Source organism: Rattus rattus, chromosome 2 (assembly GCF_011064425.1).
Source record: "Rattus rattus isolate New Zealand chromosome 2, Rrattus_CSIRO_v1, whole genome shotgun sequence".
In the NCBI taxonomy this organism is placed as follows: Eukaryota; Metazoa; Chordata; class Mammalia; order Rodentia; family Muridae; genus Rattus; species Rattus rattus.
The window spans coordinates 178855580-178865437 of NC_046155.1; positions in this window are offsets into that span (position 1 = coordinate 178855580).

Genomic DNA, 9858 nt, shown 5'->3' on the forward strand with positions numbered 1-9858 from the left:
TAAAGAATTTTAATGAATGCCATTATGATTCTTATGGTTATTTGTTGTTTCTTGTGATGCCCCTTTCTTCAGTCCTGATTTTATTAATTTGAATTTCCTCTTATGACTTTTTGTTTAGATTGGCTAAGTGTGTGACTGTCTTCAGTTATTTCTTAAAGAACCAACTCTTAATTTTCTTTGATTCTTTGTGTTTTTTCCTCTCTTTCCTCTCTTTCTCTCTCATTTATTCCCCCAGTCATGTTGTTATATCTGATAATTACTGTTCTTATGTTTCCTGAGTCCTTTTTATTCTAAAGCTTTCAAGTGTGCTGTTAAGTTGTAGCAGGCACTTAGTATAATTAAAGCTTATGTTAGCTTTCATTTTGTTCCATTGATTTGGGTATGTTTTAAACTATTTTCAATGAATTATAGGATGTCTTTAATTTTTTTGATCAGTTTTGTCTTGCTTTAATAATCATAATACTTTTTCAGCTTCCATGCATTTGAAATGTTTCTGTATATTCTCTAATTCTTGATGCTCTGTAGTTATGCATGCTAGACTAATAATATGAATGAATTTCCTGTATCTGTAGAGATTGTTTTTATGACTGTGTATGTACTAATTGGGGAGAATAATCCATGCATGAAAAGAAGAAATTTATTTTTTGTGATTATTTGTACTGTTCTTTATATGTTTATTAGAACATGAGGCTTGAAAATACATATTACTTGTGGTTATTTTCCATTTACTATTTTTCCTAAACAATGGAAAAGTTGTTTAATACTTTTTAAATGTCTGTTTTGTTACCTACAGGAATGGCTCCAGAAGTTTGCCCTTAGGGACATTGGTCTCGCTATCCTTGCTGGGATGAGGCGTATACTGTCGAGTTTCGTATTCTTCAGAGGCCATGCAGGCCATGAGGTCTGACACCTGTTGCTCTAGCACTATTCATTCTCATACCAGGAAATGAGCTTTACAAAGTTGTCATTGAGAGCAATGGCAGCCCCAACATTACAGGTGGAAAAGTGGTAGTTGCTGTTGAAGTCACAGGAGACAATCTGGTTTTTAGTGTAGCCCACGATGCTCTTTAGTGGGACCTCAGGTGGCTGCTTCACCACCTTCTTTTTTTATTAGATATATTTCTCGACTTACATTTCAAATGTTATTCCCTTTCCCAGTTTCCTGTCCATAAGCCCTCATCCCCTGCTACTCCCCCATACAGGTATTCCCCTCATCCATCCCCCTTACTGCCCCACATATTCTTCTACACTGGGTGTCCAACCTTGGCAGAACCAAGGGCTTCCCCTTCCACTGGTGCCCCAACAAGGCTATTCTGTGCTACACATGCACTTGGAGCCCTGGGTCAGTCCATGTATAGTCTTTCAGTAGTGGTTTAGTCCCTGGAAACTCTGGTTGGTTGGCGTTGTTGTTCTTATGGGGTTGCAAGTTCCTTCAACCTTTTCAATCCTTCCTCTAATTCCCCCCAAGGGGAGGGGGCAGTTCTCAGTTCAGTGGTTGGCTTCAAGCGTTGACGTCTGTATTGGATATGCTCTGGATGTATCTCTCAGGAGAAATCTATATCCGGTCCCTTTCAGCATGCATTTTTTGACTTCATCAATCTTTCTAGTTTTGGTGGCTGTATATATATATATGGACCACAAGTGGGGCAGGCCCTGAATGGCCATTCCTTCAGTCGATACTCTAAACTTTGCTTCCATAGCCCCTCCTATGGATATTTTCCCACCTTTAAGAAGGAGTGGAAGAATCCAATTTTGGTTATCCTTCTTCTTGAGCTTCCTGTGGTCTGTGGATTGCATCTTGGGTAATTCGAGCTTTTGGGCTAGTATTCACTTGTCAATGAGTTCATACCAAATGTATTTATCTGTGACTGGGTTACCTCACTCATGATGATATTTTCTAGTTCATTCCATTTCCCTATGAATTTCATTAAGTCATGGTTTTTGATAGCTGAGTAGTACTTAATTTTGCAGGTTCACCACAATTTTGAATCCATTCTTTTGTTGAAGGGCATTTGGGTTCTTTTCAGCTTCTGGCTGTTATAAATAAGACTGCTATGAATGTAGTGGAGCATGTGTCTTTGTTCTGTGTTGGATCATCTTTTGTGTATATGCCCAGGAGTGGTATAGTTGAGTGCTCAGGTAGTGGAATGTCCAATTTTCTGAGGAACCTCCACACTGACTTCCAGGGTGGTTGTACCACTTTGCAATTCCACCAACAGTGGAGGAATGTTCCTCTTCCTCCACATCCCAGCCAACATCTGCTGTCACGTCAGTTTTTTATCTTAGCTATTCTGACAGGTATGAGGTGGGATCTCAGGGTTGTTTTGATTTGCATTTCCCTGATGACTAAGGATGTTGAACATTTCTTTAGGTGCTTTTTGTTCATCCGATAATCCTCAGCTGAGAATGTTTTGTTTACCTCTGTACCCCATTTTAATAGGGTTATTTCGCTCTCTGGTGTCTATCTTCTTGAGTTCTATGTATATGGTGGATATTAGCCCTCTATCAGATGTAGGATTGGTTAAGATCTTTTCCCAATCTGTTGGTTGTCATTTTGTCCTAATGACAGTTTCTTTTGCCTTACAGAAGCTGTGCAGTTTTATGAGTTCCCATTTGTCGATACTTGATCTTAGAGCATAAGCCATCGGTGTCTTATTCAAGAAATTTTGCCCAGTGTCCACGTGTTTGAAATTCTTCCCCACTATTTCTTCTATTAGTTTTAATGTATCTGGATTGATATGGAGGTTAATGTTGTTGATTTTCTCAAAGAACCAGCTCCTGGTTTTGTTGATTTTTTGTATACTACTTTTCATTTTTACTAGGTTGACTTCAGCCCTGAGTTTCATTATTTCCTACCTTCTACTCTTCTTGGGTTTATTTACTTCTCCTATTTTAGAGTGTGCTGTCAAGCTGCTAACATATGCTCTCTCCTGTTTCTTTTTGCAGGCACTCAGATCTGTGAGTTTTCCTCTTAACATGGCTTTCGTTGTGTCCCATACATTTGAGAATGTTGTATCTTCATTTTCATTACATTCTAAGGAGTCTTTGATTTCTTTCTTTATTTCTTCCTTACCAAGTTGTCATTGAATAGAGTGTTGTTCAGCTTCGATGTATATGTGGGCTTTCTGTCATCATTTTTGTTATTGAAGACCAGCCTTATTCTGTAGTGATCTGATAGGATGCATGGGGTTATTTCTATCTTCCTGTATCTGTTGAGGCCTGTTTTGTGACTGATTATATGTTCAATTTTGGAGAAGGTACCATGAGGTTTTGAGAAGAAGATATATCCTTGTGTTTTAGGATGGAATGATCTATAAATATTTTTAAACCCATTTGGTTCATAACTTCTGTTAATTTCTCTATGTCTCTGTTTAATTTCTCTTTCCATGATCTGTCCACTGATGAGAGTGAGGTGTTGAAATCTCCTACTAATATCATGTGAGGTGCAATGTGTGCTTTGAGCTTTAGTAAAGTTTCTTTTATGAATGTAGGTGTCCTTGCATTTGGAGCACAGATATTTAGGATTGAGAGTTCATCTTGGTTCATTTTTCCTTTGATGACTATGAAGTGTCCTTCTTTATCTTTTTTAGTAACTTTTGGTTGAAAGTCAATTTTCTTTGATATTAGAATGACAAGTCCATCTTTTTTCTTCGGGCCATTTTCTTGGAAAGTTGTTTTCCAGCCATTTACTCTGAGGTCATGTCTATCTTTTTCCCTGAGGTGTGTTTCCTGCATGCTTCAAAATGCTGAGACTTCTTTATATACCTAGTCTGTTAGTCTATTTTTTTAAATTGGGGAATTGAGTCTGTTGTTTTTGAGAGATATTAAGGAATAATGATTGTAGCTTCCTGTAAAAATTCATTGTTAGAGGTGGAATTATGTTTGTGTGTCTCTCTTTTGGTTTCATTGCAAGGAAATTATTTTCTTGCTTTCTGTACAGTCTATTTTCTCTTGCCACATTCTTGATGTTACATCATATGTACTGGGGTTCTCCAGGTGGCATGTCAGATCTATAAAGGATATATTGGAGGTTCAAACACAGAAAAGCATGTCAGTAACTTTGTGTTCAACCCTGGGATCATCTTTCCCACGGCCTTATAGCACCACTGGATGTAGGGTGATGTTCTGGGCTACTACATGGCCTTCACACAACAGGTTTCCAAAGGGGCCATCCACACACAGTCTTCTGAGTGACAGTGATAGCATAGACTGTGCTCATGAACCCTTCTGTGATGCCAAAGTTGTCATTTTTGACCTTGGCTAGATTGTCTGAACCATTGATGGTTCCCGATGCATTGCTGACAATCTTGAGTATCTTGTCTTTTTTCTCATGGTTCACAGTCTGCCCAAACATGGGTGCATCAGCTGAAGGGGCAGAGATCATGACTCTTTTGGCCCCCCTCTTCAAATTGACCCCAGCCTTCTTCATGGAGGTACAAATACTAGTAGACTCTATGAAATACTCAGCACCAGTATCGCCCATTTGATGTTAGTGTGGTTATGTTCCTGGAAGATTGTAATGGTCTTCCTATTGATGATGAGCTTTCTATTCTCAGTCTTGACTGTGTCATTGAATTTGGTCTGGGTAGAAACATACTAGAACATGTAGACCATGTAGTTGAATTCAATGAAGGGATAATTCATGACAACAATTTCCACTTTGCCAGATGCTTAGAAGGCAGCCCTAGTAACCAGGTGCACAATACTGCCAAATATGTTCTCACAGACATTCATCATCTTGTCTACAGTACAAGGCTGGCACTGCAGGAGAAGATGTGGTTCTGTCTGGAATAAGGAGGAGCAGAGAGCGGTAACCTGCATTCCTACAATTTCAACATTATAATTCAATGGATATCTAATAGTAAATATAACTATTTAGACTAAAACTCCTGAAACAATCTCATAAATTATTAAGGAAATTGATGTTATATAATACAAAAGTGATTTAAAAAATTGTTGAAGTTAAACACATAAGATTTCTGGATCCACTGTTCTCATATTCATATCACAATTTAGATGACAGAAATGAAATATTTACCAATAAATAAGAAAGTTTTCTCAAACCTTCAAAGATTATATCATCTTGTTAACACTAATTGACAATGTTACAAGATGTTATTATTTTAAACAAAAAAAAACTCTCTGGGGAAAGTTGGACTATTCTGAGTCTCGATATAATAGTGTATGTCATTTTAGCAGTAAGAGTGTATGTGTTTGTGTGTGTGTGTGTGTGTGTGTGTGTGTGTGTTTTCACATCTTTGAACAAAGAACGTAGTAGAGGTATTATTTGAAAACTGAAAAGAGATGAAGGAATTGGGAGTGAGTATATCATGTGCAGTTGATAGTAAAATATAGACAGAAACATCATTCATGAATTTAAAATTAAGCATTCACACAATGTCATGAAGAGAGAAAGAAGTTGATTGAATTGAGGAATGGTTCAGTAGTAAGAAAATGTTGATGGAGTTGCAGATACTCCCAAAACATATTCTACATTTTTGTTAGTGTGCCATTTCTTAATTATGAAACACAAAAACATGCATACTAATTCTGGACTACTGAAGATTTCATTTAAAATCTTCTTTTCTTCTTTTCTGGGTTATTTTATTTACTTACCTTTCAAACGTTGTCCCCATTCCCAGATTCCTCTTGCCAAATTTCTTTGCCATCCCCCTACCCCTTGATTATGTGAGGGTGCTTGCCCAACTACTTAATCACTCCTGCCTTCCTTTATGCACCTTCACAGGACCAAGAGCCTCACTTTTCACGGATGTCATATTAGGCAATCCTCTGTTTCATATGCAGCTGGATCCATTGGTCCTTCTATGTGTATTCTTTGGTTGGTGGGTTAGTCTGTATGAGCTTGGCAATATCTGGTTGGTTGATACTGTTGTTCTTCCTTGTTATCTATTATAACTGTATTAAGCTATAATCTCATGGTAATTTTAATTCACATTTATGAGATAACTAAGAGAACTCAACAGTTAAAGAATATGTTTATTTTGAAATTATTTATTTAGCTCATTAATTCACTTATTGACTGGAATATTTAAGATTATACTTTTAATTTTACAGTTTTAAAAAAATACATTTTATATGTTAGTCCTGGTATGAAGTATAATAAGGAAGGTTCATTTCCCATTCTGCTGTACGACTGTTCAACTGATTTTTTTTCTATACAAAAGCATTTTAACTTTTTCATACTTGTCAATTTTGGGGCTTATCTCCTTTGTTATTAGAATTTCTTCCAGAAAATGTTATCTATTTATGAATAGACAATATTAGTTGTGGCAGCAAAGCAGACTGAAAGGGTGGGCGTACATTATTATTATTATTATTATTATTATTATTATTATTATTATTAATCTTTCTTTCCTTTGTTGTGTATATTTGTATGCATGAATGAATTCCATGGACATGACATACATGTGGAACTAAGACAACTTTGGAGAATAGTTTCTCTCTCTTCACAAAGTGAGGCCCAGGGATCAAATTTAGGTTTTATGACAACTTTACACACTGGGGAATCTTGCTGGCACTGGCTGTACTATATTAGTTTTCCTTTCCACAGATCTGATCCTGAAACATTCTCAAATTGTTTTTGGGTTCTCTGCGAATTTTGTGAACTTTGCAGACGTGAACCCAATAAATTACTTTTCAATTTTTATCTCATAAAAAAATCAATGTAGGAAAACAAAGATAATGTAGAATAGATTGGATAGCAAAAATTGTTAAATTGAAAAAAAAACCTGATAATCAGGGAAGAAGATCATGATTTTCAATTCAATTATTAATATTACATTACTTTTTCATTAGTATTGAATGTTTGGAAGGTAGATTCACAGAGAAAAAAAACCACTTACCAAAGAGTACAAATGGTGTGACCCATGGTTCCATCTGGAATTTTAGTAAAGGACTGCCTTATCACTGGAAGGGATGTCCTTGGTCTTACGGAGGCTCCATGATGCAGGGTAGGGAAATGCTAAGGAGCTGAGTCAGGAATGGGTATGTGTTCTTTGTTTAGTTCTCTACCACATTTTTGCTTGGGTTGCTTGGTTTTTTGGTGATTAGCTTCTTCACTTCTTTACATATTTTGGATATTGGCACTCAACTGGATGTGGAGGTATTAAATTTTTTCTTCCATTTTTCATAATCTGTAGGTTGCAGATTTGTCTTATTGACTATGTCCTTCATCTTACAGCTTTCCAGTTTCATCAGACCCATATATCGATTCTTGATCATAGAGCCTGAGATATTGGAGTTCTGTTTAAGAAATTTAGTAAATTTCCCTCTGAGCCAATAAGTTCAAGGTATTTTGCCACTTTCTCTGCTGGTGATATATATGAATCTATTTTCATTTTTATACATAGTGACTGCTAGTTAGATCACCACAATTTATTGAAGATGTTTTCTTTTTTCCATTTTATATTTTTTGTTTTCTTTTTCAAAGACCTATTGTCCTTAAGTATGTGGTTTCATTTCTGGGTCTTCAATTCTACTCCAAATTGTTCAATGTGTCCATCTCTCTATCAATACCATGAAGTTTTTATAACTATTGCTGTTTAGTATAGTTTGACATCAGGGATGGTGATTCCCTGAACAGTTCTTTTATTATATAAAAATGTTTTGACTCTTCTGGATTTTTTGCACTTCAAGATAAATTTGAGAATTTCTCTTTCTATGTCTTTGAAGAATTGAGTAGGTATTTTAGTAGGGAGGGTGTTGAATGTGTAGAATGCTTTTAGTAGGATGGCCATTTTTACTATGTTAATTCTGATGATCTATGATCATGGGAGAACTCTCCATTTTCTGATCCACCTATGTTGATGAATTTGTTGTCAATTACTCCTAGAATAGGTATGGCATTTTTTCAACAGGTATAATGTTGGTATACCTCTCAGGGCCCACTTTTGTGTAATATTTATGATTACTTTTAGGACTATTAAAATATCCAGTATCCTTGAAGCTTCCACCTAGATTTCATCATACTCTTTGACTCAAGGTTGGGTATTTTTATTAATTATTACTTTCCTTATGAATACTAATACTACTAAGCATTAGAGGTCATAAGCATAATCCTAGGTTTTTCCTCCATTTATATCTTAGCTTAGAAATAACAAACATGTCCCATTTTAGAATACTCACCAAAGGAACATAATACTTCATATCAAAAAGCATTTCTAAAGAATTAGGAATTAAAGCAAAAACTTGCTATCACATGAAGCAATGGAGATCATTAGAACATTTAGTATAGTCTTCTAAATTACTTATATAATCAAGACATGAACATATTCTGGGACATATTGTTCTTTTGTAACTTTTTAAATTTTAAGAGATGATTTACAATAAAAATTTAAATATAAATACATCATTTTCCCTTTTCATTCAACCCTTCAATCCTTCCCATGCATACTCCTCAAAACTCTTATATTCATAATGTCTGTTTATAAAATATATATAAATAGAACCTGCATCAACCATACAACATAATTTATATGTACAATATTTCAGGGTGGAACATTTGGTGATAGATTACCTACTAGAAATCTCTGCCTTTGAGTAGACTATTTCCCCAATTTCACCATTCCTTGATATATAGCATCATATGTACTCCTCTGCATATTGTTGAGTCCTCATGAAATTGAACTCATCCATGTTAGTATGCCTATCAATATCACAGCTTCCATTTTTGTTTAGGAAGCCAAATTTATGAGAGATCATGGATGCCATCTCTCTAACATGTGTAGGAGAGTATTCTTATAGCAAACTTCCTGTTTCTCTCACTCTTTCAACATTTTCACTTGCAAGATTTTCTTCTACTTTGATAACTAAGCTTTATATGCAAATGTATTGTAGATATATCATATAGGAATAGGCACCACAATAACTCTTATTCTCTGAATTTGTTTCAGTTTGGTTCTCAGTCATAATACCCACCTGTATCAATCCATATTTCTCTTAGATGATAGAGCTGTACTGTATTGTAAGCATAAGGTAAATATTTACAATGTACTTAGGATCCATGTTGGTTTAGTAAAGTGGCAATAGCAGATTCCCTTTTTAGATCACAAAAATCTCCACTTCTAGAAAATTGCCTAGATTTGCAACAAGCTATTCTTTCCCCCACAAAACAGAAAATATTCCTAAATCATTTGGTTCAGCCATGTGTAATCTCAAATCCAAACAAGATAAATACCCAAAAAATGTAATACATACATGTATTCCACGACTTGGGTTACAAATACTGCCCAATACAATGTTATTTTCCATTAAGGAAAAATATATACCAAGAGAGAATTGGATTGAGCAATTAAAGCCAGACATACAAAAAACAGTTTACAGTCTGAAGTTGTGGCACACCTCATTAATTCCAGGACTAAGAAGACAAGGAGGCAGATTATTTGCCCAAGGCCAGCCTGGTTCATAGAGTCTGTTCCAGTACTGACTTTCAAGGAATGTGTAATGATGGCATGTCATATAGTGCAAGATGGTCATACTTCAGTTCTTTCTGACAATATACCAAATACTCATCCACTGAGAGACCATCCTATATCACAACTGCATTTTAAGGCCTCTATAGAACTCTTGCTATACATGTTTGGAAAGATATTGTGTAGGAGTGCAGAGTCTAGTTGCAACCTCATACTTGTTCCTTAGTCTATGTTCACTAAAATAGAAGTTTTGTCTGATTGCTTCCCAGGATTTGCTCAGCATTTAACACCACTAGAGTGAAGGGTGACTTCCATACTTCTAAGCTGTCCTTGTTAGATGCTCACTGTTCAGTTAAAATATGTCTCAGCACTCTAGGACAGCTTATAACAGAACCAGAAGTCATACACATAAAAAATACTGAATTTT